Source organism: Schistocerca cancellata, chromosome 7 (assembly GCF_023864275.1).
Source record: "Schistocerca cancellata isolate TAMUIC-IGC-003103 chromosome 7, iqSchCanc2.1, whole genome shotgun sequence".
Taxonomy (NCBI): Eukaryota; Metazoa; Arthropoda; class Insecta; order Orthoptera; family Acrididae; genus Schistocerca; species Schistocerca cancellata.
The window spans coordinates 448979302-448989266 of record NC_064632.1 but is presented as its reverse complement, the minus strand read 5'-3'; positions in this window follow the sequence as shown (position 1 = coordinate 448989266).

The window sequence follows — 9965 nt, the reverse complement described above, 5'->3', positions numbered from 1 at the left end:
CCGATAAACGTGATGATAATGACGAAAGTCAAGTAGAAAGAAATACAAAATACGTTGAACGTAGAAATAAATATACGTGGGTTGCAGTAACGTACCAAAACAAAGGAAGGAAGCATCAAGAAGGTGGCAAACAAATCACCGGAAATGGCTTCTTAATAACTGGTGATTCACTAATTAAAAACGCTGCAGTACCGAATGCTAAAATTGATGTCTACCCAGGGACAAAGGTATACATCACCTCAAGAACATGCAGACAACGAAAAAAATGCATTCTCGCCGCTACATCGCAGTGAAAACTACAAAGGTGTATTCATCCACGTGGGGACGACTCGCTGCGAAAGAGCAGTGAAGAAGAGATAGTAAAAGAAGCAATAAATCAAATCCGGACTGCGAAAAACGTGTACCCAGCATCAAAGTTAATAATGAGTAGTATCCTGTACAGAAGATCGGTAAGTGATAAATACATAGACAGGATTAACAATCGCATCAGAGAGCAGTGCAACAGACTTGGTGTAGTTTTCGTGGATTCGAATAAATTTATCAGTGATAAATGTGTAAGACAAGATTGCCTGCATCTAAACAGGCTAGGATCGGCAACATTCAGCAATATGTAAAGTTATGTATGTAAGATCATACATAGTAAGGGAAACTAGTATGCAGAAATTGATAACGAAGTTGAAACGAAAATATACAAACAGCTTTTCAAACCAGATGGCATTGGGAATATTCAAAAAAGTAATAATACCTTCGGAATGCACTTTAACATAAATGGCAGAGAAACAAATCTTAACGACTTGCAAATCATTGTGTCAGAAATAACAAATATCAAGGTTGTATGCTTGAATGAATACTGGCTTACAAAGGGTAGTATCTAAATCTTAAATAACCTTGATAACTTTTGTGTTGCTAGCAGCTTTTGTAGGAGTAATTTAATTTGAGGAGGAGCGTGCATACTTGTGGAAAGATCAATGGAGTATAGAGGAAGACTCGATTTCGATTCGCTTAATGAAGTTTGTATATTTGAAAGCTTCTACGTTGAGTTAGAGCAACATATTGCAATTTTATCTGTGTATAGAATTCCAGTCGCAGAAATAAAGAAACATTATTAGTCGAAATTCCAGTCTCTATTGCAAAAAAACTTCAAAAAGAAACCAAGACAACAGCCATAATAACTGCTGATTTCAACATTGATATAGCCAGTGAAGCCAATTACTCAACAAAATTCATTGATATGATTCCAATATCTGGTTTCAGCGCAAATTTCACAGATTAACGAAAGGTCTGCAACACGTATAGATAATATTTTAACCGATTACACTTATAATGAGGCAAATAAGGTGTTTTTTTTTTTTGTTTTTTTTTTTTTTTTTAGGACTTTCTGATCATTGTGCTCTGTTTATGGAGCTACCAAAAACAATAGAACCTTACTCCAAAAAAACCTACACCAACCCCATTACAGCAAAGAAAATATGAACTTATTCTTTCATACATTTAATAACGTGGAGTGGGCTATAGATCATAGTATTTAATGCTCTGAAAATTTTGCTACTTTCTTGGAAAACTTCTACATGTTTTTAATGAAACTTTCCACTTTACTATACATCATAAAAAAGTAGGAAATGAAGTAAAGTGGATTACTGAAGGAATAAAAATCTCTAGTGCAAGGAAAAGACAGCTACACAGGGAAATAAAACATCACAAAAGTCCTGATTTTGTTGCCTATGTAAGAAATTACAAAAATATTTAAAAAAAAGTTGTAACAGCAGCCAAATAACTAGCCAATAACAGATTTATATTGGACAGTGAAAATAAATCAAAGGCATTATGGTCAGTGATCAAAGCTGAAACAGGTGCCACAGATAGAGGCCATGATATTTTTGAAATCAAGATGAAGGATAAAACTATTGGAAATCCTTTTTAAATTTCTGAATTATTTAATGAATTCTCTAGAAATATAATCAAATCTAATGTCAATGTATCAGAGTGCGCAGACAATGTAAATTTCTTCAACAGAGAGCAATTTGATGATGAATTTTTCAGTACATTTTCCAAAACTACAGTAAAAGATATAGAAAATGTGATAGCAACATAAGTGTTACAAACAGTCTCTAAAATAATTGTGCAGCCACTAACTACAATAGTTAACCAGTTCCTTCAAGAAGGGTATTTTCCAGACACACTGAAGTACGCAGTAGTTAAGCCACTATTAAAAAAAGGCACAAAGGAACACATGGGAAACTACTGTCCAGTCTCTCTTCTTCCACCGCTATCAAAAATATTTGAGAAGGTAGTCACTATACAAATTCAAAATCTCACAGAAAAATTTAAAATAATCTAAAAAAATCAGTATGGATTTCAAAAAGGCAAAACCATAGTATCTGCTATAAATAATTTTGTTGATAAAATTAGCTCATCTCTAGACAACTCACTGTACACCACAGGAGTTTTTTGATAGCGCGAATCACTCCTTGCTAGTCTGTAAACTGGAAAAGTATGGAATTAAGGGCATGGTATTACAATAGTTTAAGTCCTATCTAACGAACCGAAGGCAAAGAGTGTTTATAACATCAGAGAGAGGAATGTGAATTTCAAAATGGAAAACCATTTCACATGGAGTACCCCAGGGTTCTGTCTTATGTAAAACAAAAACAGAATGGGACCTAAATGATCTGTCACTTAATATTGAGTGTCACGCAGTTTTATTTGCAGATGATTCATCTTTAATCATTGAAAGTAGCAGTACTGATCAAATTCCACAAACTGTATTAAATACTTTATAAAAATTAGATACCTGGTTTGATTCAAACAGGTTAGAATTAAACATGGAAAAGACTCAGTAAATGCAGATACAAAAAAGAAAAATTAAGTAATATTCAGGTCAGTCACAGAAACCAGGATTTGCAGGAAGTTAGCTGCGTGAAATTCCTAGGAATGCAACTAGATAAAAATCTATCATGGGGATCACATATACAGCACCTTGCAAATAAATTAAATAGCTTAGCATTTGCAATGAGACTATTATACAATGCTACCAGTATGGACATAAGAGGAGCAGTGTATCACAGCTACTTTGAGTCATTGTAAGGTATGGAATTGTATTTTGGGGTATCTCAAGCCATATGTGCCGAATACTAAAACTTCAGAAAACCACCATTAGAAATGTGGACAACATAGGGTGAAGAAAGTCGTCATCCACAACTGAAAAATCTAAGTATATTAAGTGTTCCCTCTCTATACATACATGAGCTGATTATCTTTCTACACAGTAACCCTGATTTATTTGTAGCAAATCATTTTCAACATGATTACAACACCAGATATCAAAATAATTTTATGCTGCCCACCCACCATTTAAAACTTTATGCTCAAACTCCACATTATATGGGTATGAAAATGTATTAAAGTGAAAGCAAGAGAATTGCTCAGCATAAATTTAGAAACACTGAAAAAAATCCTTATCTGAGAAACTAGAGCAGAAATGTTACTATTCAGTAGAAGAATTTATAAATGACAGCCTGAAAATTTGAGCAGCAGAAGCAAGTACTTACAGCTGTTAATCTTTCAAAGTTTGTTACTTTTGAAGAAAAATTATTAATTGCATAATTAAGTTATTATTCAGTGCTGTATATTACATTACTGGTGTTATAAGGAATATTGTAAACCAGTTTTTGTGTTTTGACGAGTCTCTTGTACTTTAAGTCAGTGACTTGAAATTGTATGTTGTGAGACAATAAACTTCTACTTCTACTATACCAGTAAAATGAAGATTATACTATTGTCCATAATCAATCATTCATAGAAAATAAGTAATTATGAGATACATAAAATTCTCACATAATTTTGTTTTATTTCACTTCACTTGTCCTATATTACTAGTACACCATCTGTACTATATGTAATCAACAGGACCAAATAAAAAATCAAATCAAGCCAGTAGTTTATATGACTTAAGTGGCCCTTGACTGAAGTTTCCTGGGTGAACAGCAGCATTTTGGTGGGCGTATTTATGTTGGAGATGGTCAGGCTGTGATAGTTTGTGTTTCAAGGAAGTTTATATGATAAACAGTGAAATAGCTCTAGTTTACATATGTGAATTATTCAGAGCTCCTACTTCCGGACTTCTTACTAAATAAATAGAGGAATCATTAAAAGTAGTGGCAGTACTGCAAACTTTAGGTATATAGGAAATTATTTAATGTATAATTTATATTTTTTGTAATATTTACACTTATAAATCTGAAGATGGAGGAAAACCATAACAATTATTGTTTATAAATAAGCTATGACAGATAAAAGAAAAATGTCATTGAAGGTGTGTTAGTCTGTAATTCGAGAAAGTTTATTTGAGGAGCACTGAAATAGCTGCTAGTCCATGTGTGTGAATTATTCAGAGTTCCTACTTTTGGACACTGAAGTTTTTCAGCATCTTATGGCCTTGTTATTTTTAGGGTTGCATGTGATAGAAGCTGCATTAGAAGGTTTCTGTGTGTAGCCATTGTGGAATTTGTAGTTTGAGATACTGTGCAACTTTAACAATTTTCTAAAGATAACACACACAGTTAATTGTGATTTATTCAGCCACCTCCAAGATCTTAAGAAACTTGGCCAGGCTCTGAAATTAATTTATGTTGAACTGTGACTTTCGATGTTTCTGTATTCGTGTTACTATAAACTCGATTATGTGAAACTTCAAAAAATACATGAGTGTGTACATGATTTGTGCATAGAAATACTGTCTGCATCTATATTAAACACGTTTGTGGAGCATTGTGTACACTGCAGTGAATGTGAGTTAGCACCCCATAGATGAAACTTAGTCAGACTTGTAAGTCCAACTGTAGTTACAGGGGTACATTGAAGTGTTTGTGCTGTGTAGTTTGTGGGTAAATCTGTTCATGCAGTAGCACCTGGGGACTCTGAGCTGATACAGAACTTGTGAACAGTTTAGAACTTTGATTTTTGGTGCGTTAATGAGAGAGATTGTATTTTATTTCGTCACGCACAACATGCACATTCTCATTCAACCTGTACAGTCACAATAATTACCAGACATAAACTGCTTTGCACCAACACATATGCATTGTACAAAATGTAATAGTGTGTACTTATGTGGTGTAGACTACTCTTTCTATTGTGGAATAAACCTAAAATGATTTGTAAAGAATTGCCATTAGTAATTTAATTGCGTTTTTGTGTCACTTGATGGATTGTATCTTATATTCATATTGATAAAACTAAAAGCATGAAGAACATTTTAATTCTGAAATACAACCAGGGTCAGAGTATAATGTGTGTACATGGAGATGATAACAGTTATAGTTATGGATCATAAGATGGACATTGTCCTGTACTAGTTGATAAGAAGTTTAATTTGCTGTCACCACCTAATTTGAGGGTAATGAGATTCTTAAGATAATAATCTACTGATAAAGTAATTAAGCTAAGCCATAGCAGTGAAAGCTGTTATCCATTTGGTAAGCTAGTAATGTATTAAGGGTTTCCTAGATTTTGAGTGATTCTCAATTGAATGGGGTATTAGTTAGGTATAGGTTTACATTCACAGTTGATATGATATCTAGAATTTTTCTTCCTCACTTAGTTTTGCTGTCAGTTGCATATGTCACTGTGGTTGATGCAAGTGAGTACAGCACATAAATAAATGAACAATGAAATATACAGCACTGTGTACTTTCTACAACTGTACACATGAAGCACCTGAGCCTATAAGGAACCAAAGGTGTACATAAAACAATTCAGAAGCAGAGTTGCCAAGATAATTTTACCTTTTTGTTTATGTTACTATGTTAACTTCAGTTGAGTACCGTATAATATGGCTCACAGTCACTAGTGATTTGTGATGGCAGTATTAAAAATGATATATTGTGAGGATGCCATATGAGTCTACTAGATTTATATCTATAGATTGACAATTAGAACATTCAAAATATTAGCTGGTTAGCTGCTTGACTGACTTTACAGTGTGGATAAGGAACTGTAAACTGCAATGGCAAACACCAAAAAACTGTGAGTAACACTTGCCTTCAATCAGCTACTCTGATATTGGGGTACAAATTTCTGCTGTGTGGTGTAGACTACTCTTTCTGTTGTGGAATAAACCTAAACTGATTTGTAAAGAGTTATCACAAATATGTTAGTTGAATTTTTGTGTCACTTGATGGACTGTGTGATGGAAGCACTGCCGTGAGCATTACACAAGTAAATGAAAGTAGAGACATGCTACTACTGAGCAACTGCTGCTGAGATGACAATTAGTTTGGCCAGCTGGCATTGGTAATAAAAACTGTGTGCATCAGGCACCTTCAAAATATGTGTTATGGCTTATCAAGAGGGCAGTAAACTAACTAACTACACATGTACAATGTAAGTGCATTTGCAAATATAATGGCCTGTATTGCTATGACTGTGGGCTGTGGTGTGAGTCACAAGTTGATGAACAGTGAACTCAACTGGCTCACAGACAGATTCTGCTAACCATTAGCCAGCCGGGGTGGCCAAGCGGTTCTAGGTGCTACAGTCTGGAACTGCGTGATTGCTACTGTCGCAGGTTCAAATCCTGCCTTGGGCATGGATGTGTGTGATGTCCTTAGGTTAGTTAGGTTTAAGTAGTTCTAAGTTCTAGGGGACTGATGACCTCAGAAGTTAAGTCCCATAGTGCTCAGAGCCATTTTTCTGCTAACCATTATCAAATGAACTTTGTTGTAGATTGCTTCTCCCTAATCTGCATGTTTGCAAATTGTGGTAGGTTAGGAATCTCTTATGAGCGAGAATATCTCTGCCTCCAGTTTAACAATTGATATTTAACTTGTTTTCCCATCAGAGAGCTATTACTGTTATATGTTTTTGATACCTGTGTTCAATTGTTTCATGTGTTCCTGCCATGATGGATGGTGGTTCCATGAGCTGTACCCCCTTAACTTGGATCATCACACTGCTTCCTGGGCTGAAGCTCTGAGACAAAGCTCCACTGACAACCATATATGCAATCCATATGAACAATCTCCAGTCTGTTACATTTGTGAAGCAAGAATCTCTCTGTGAATACCCTTTGTAAATGCCAAACAGCTATGAAAACCAAGCAAGTATTAATGTAAAAACTTCTCCAATGAAAATAGTGAAACTTATTTGTCAAAATACTGTAATGATAGTTACCATATGTAAAATAACTTAATGTCTCTGAGGTTGGAGGCCATTCCCTTGATTTCCCTGGTTTCCTGATGGACTGGACTAAATAGTGGGGCAAAATATAGAGATTAATCCAGGGTGAAAATTAAATCCAACCTCAGAAGTAGGAAGAATAACAGCATTGATGCTTAATGTTGTATACTGTTGAAAATGAAACAAATTGTAATTCACTGATGCACTCATCATGTAAACTCTGTTCTGTCAAACCATCTTTATTACTCCTTTCCGTGGTACTGCAATTTATGCCAGTGTGGATATTCATGTAAAAAATAAATAAATACAGGTATTCCACAATAACTCTAGCCTTGTCTTCTTATGTCAACCAAAGAGAAAAACAAAAATTAACCTTAAAGAAAATATAAAATTTAATTTGGGAATTTCAGAGAACAAATAAGAAAGATAGAAATGTATTAAGTAGTGGAGTGAGTAAAATCAGAATGGCAAGAGCTTTGTTTACCTAGTAAATAAAGTCTCTCACCATTATGGGCTTTGTGTTGAATTTTCTTGATTTGTGATATTTTCCATCTTTATTCACTGTAGCATAGAATCCAGAGGTGCTACGTGCATGAAATTTAATCCTTCTGTTGTCGTTCTCACTGAGTCTTCTCCGTGTGGCAAAAAAGCTAAATGGACATATAATACAGGGGTTGGACAAAAATATGGAAACACCAGAAACACAATAATACATTAACATGCCTAATACAGTGCAGGAAACATATTGGCATTTGGGACAGCTTCCAGTCGTCTTGAATGAATGAGTACAGGTCCTGTGTGGTTTTTAAGTGAATTTTGTACCATTCTTCCTACAAAATAGTGGCCAGTTTCAGTAACAACGATGGAGGTGTATAGTGATCATGCACCCTTCTCTCCAAAGCAGACCAAAAAGGCTCAATATACTGAGATCTGGCGACTGTGGTGCCCAGGGGAGATAATTGACCAGTCCTGGAAGATGCGAGCTGTGTGAACAGAGGCCCTGTCGTCTTAGGACACATCAGTATTGTAGAATGGGGATGCATTGTTCAGTCAAAATGCTGACATGGCTGGTAAATGAGATGTTATATGCTCATTTTTCTTTTGGCATTTTTCTTTCTGCATCTTCACAATTTATTTCAAGGATTATTTTTGCTAACAAAAAAATTAATTTACTATGATGCCTTATCCCACTTGACAGAACAAGCAAATATAATCCTTCATTCTGCTTGCAAATACATTACACATAAACCTCAGTAAATAGTAAAGTAAAATTTCATTCTATTACAAGGTATTGTTCTTATGTTAAGCATCAGTATTTAAAGTCTGCTGGGGCAGATAAAAAATATGGTGATAGAAGTAGTGGAATAGCAGTGGATTTTATGCTAAATAACATTTCTTCCATGACATGTTTAAGTCTATACTTTTCTCTTTTACGTTTGTATCTACAGAAAGTTCTCGTAGAGGTTCTCTAATGTTCATGAGGATGTTTTCAATTTCCTTTTTGTGATATGTAGTGAGAGCCAGCCTTTTCACACCTAAAATTACTGGTTTTAGTTCCAGTGCAAAATTCACTATGCCCCTAAAGTATTTCATTGCAATAATTGTTCTTTCCAAAGTTTATTCTAATTCAGACTGCCGAATTTGGGGGGCTCTATAAGCTGAATTCTGGATTATAATGTACATCATTTTTAAATATGATACAGTTCTAAGCAGAGTATGGTAATGGAAATTTTCATTCACATTATCTTGCCCTTTACTGCAAACTTCATTACAGTTAAAATTCACCTGCAGCACCAAGCAATCCCCTATTGTTGCTGTTCATTAGAGTAAATAACTTTTGGCCTTTGATGGTTGGTCTTTAAACATAACATTACAAGACAGTCTCAAACAATGAAATGTTTTGTTGAATTATGATAAGTAAATGGAACTAGCCCAATACCAAATTTTTGTAATTGGTCAGAACTGTCCACAACTAGATTCGTACCACAAACAGGGTAATTAGTTTTCCTTTTCTGCAGTAGCTAATCCAGAAGGATCAGAAAATTTGATGCTCATCAATAGGTAACTCCACTGAACTACTTTTGTGTGTGGCTGTATTTTAATTAGTTAATGATTTTATTGTGAGATGTTGAAATGAAAAAGGACTTATTATTCAGCTGAACAATCAAAAATTTTAATCCAGTATTTGCCAATTGGTCATTAATATCATGATGAATTTGTTCATTTCTGCACCTTTCTGTTTCAAGAAGGAAGGTTGAAGCCTTTTAAAACATCTGAGAATGCCACATTTCTAAATCTTTTCTAGTAGTGTAGGCACTAATGACTTATTGAACTATGTTAACATGAAATAAACACTTCTAACAGCATTTTAGTTGCCCTGCATCTTCCTCATAGAGATTCATTTTTTTTCTGTGGTTTTATAAACAAAAGTATGTGCAGAGTAGCATGTGCTGCCACCACAAATCAGTCATCTACTTCATGATTATTTTCCAAACTCACCCTATCAGCACTTGCAGTCTAATGTTAAATAATAGTCCATTATATCTTTTTTTGTAATTTTTCTTTGAGCTTACAGGAAGGAAGGGTGAAATACATTTACCAGTATGAACAGCATGAAGAGAGAAGAGGACTTTCTTTCCACTCATCATATCCAGTGTTACCCACCTGTGTTTTCTGCTTCTGGCCAGCATACACAACAGGAAACCAGCCAGGCAGAACTTAAGAGAGACTTAAACACTTCATGTAATTAGACCTGAAGTGGTGGTAATGAGGGACCCATTTCTGCATAA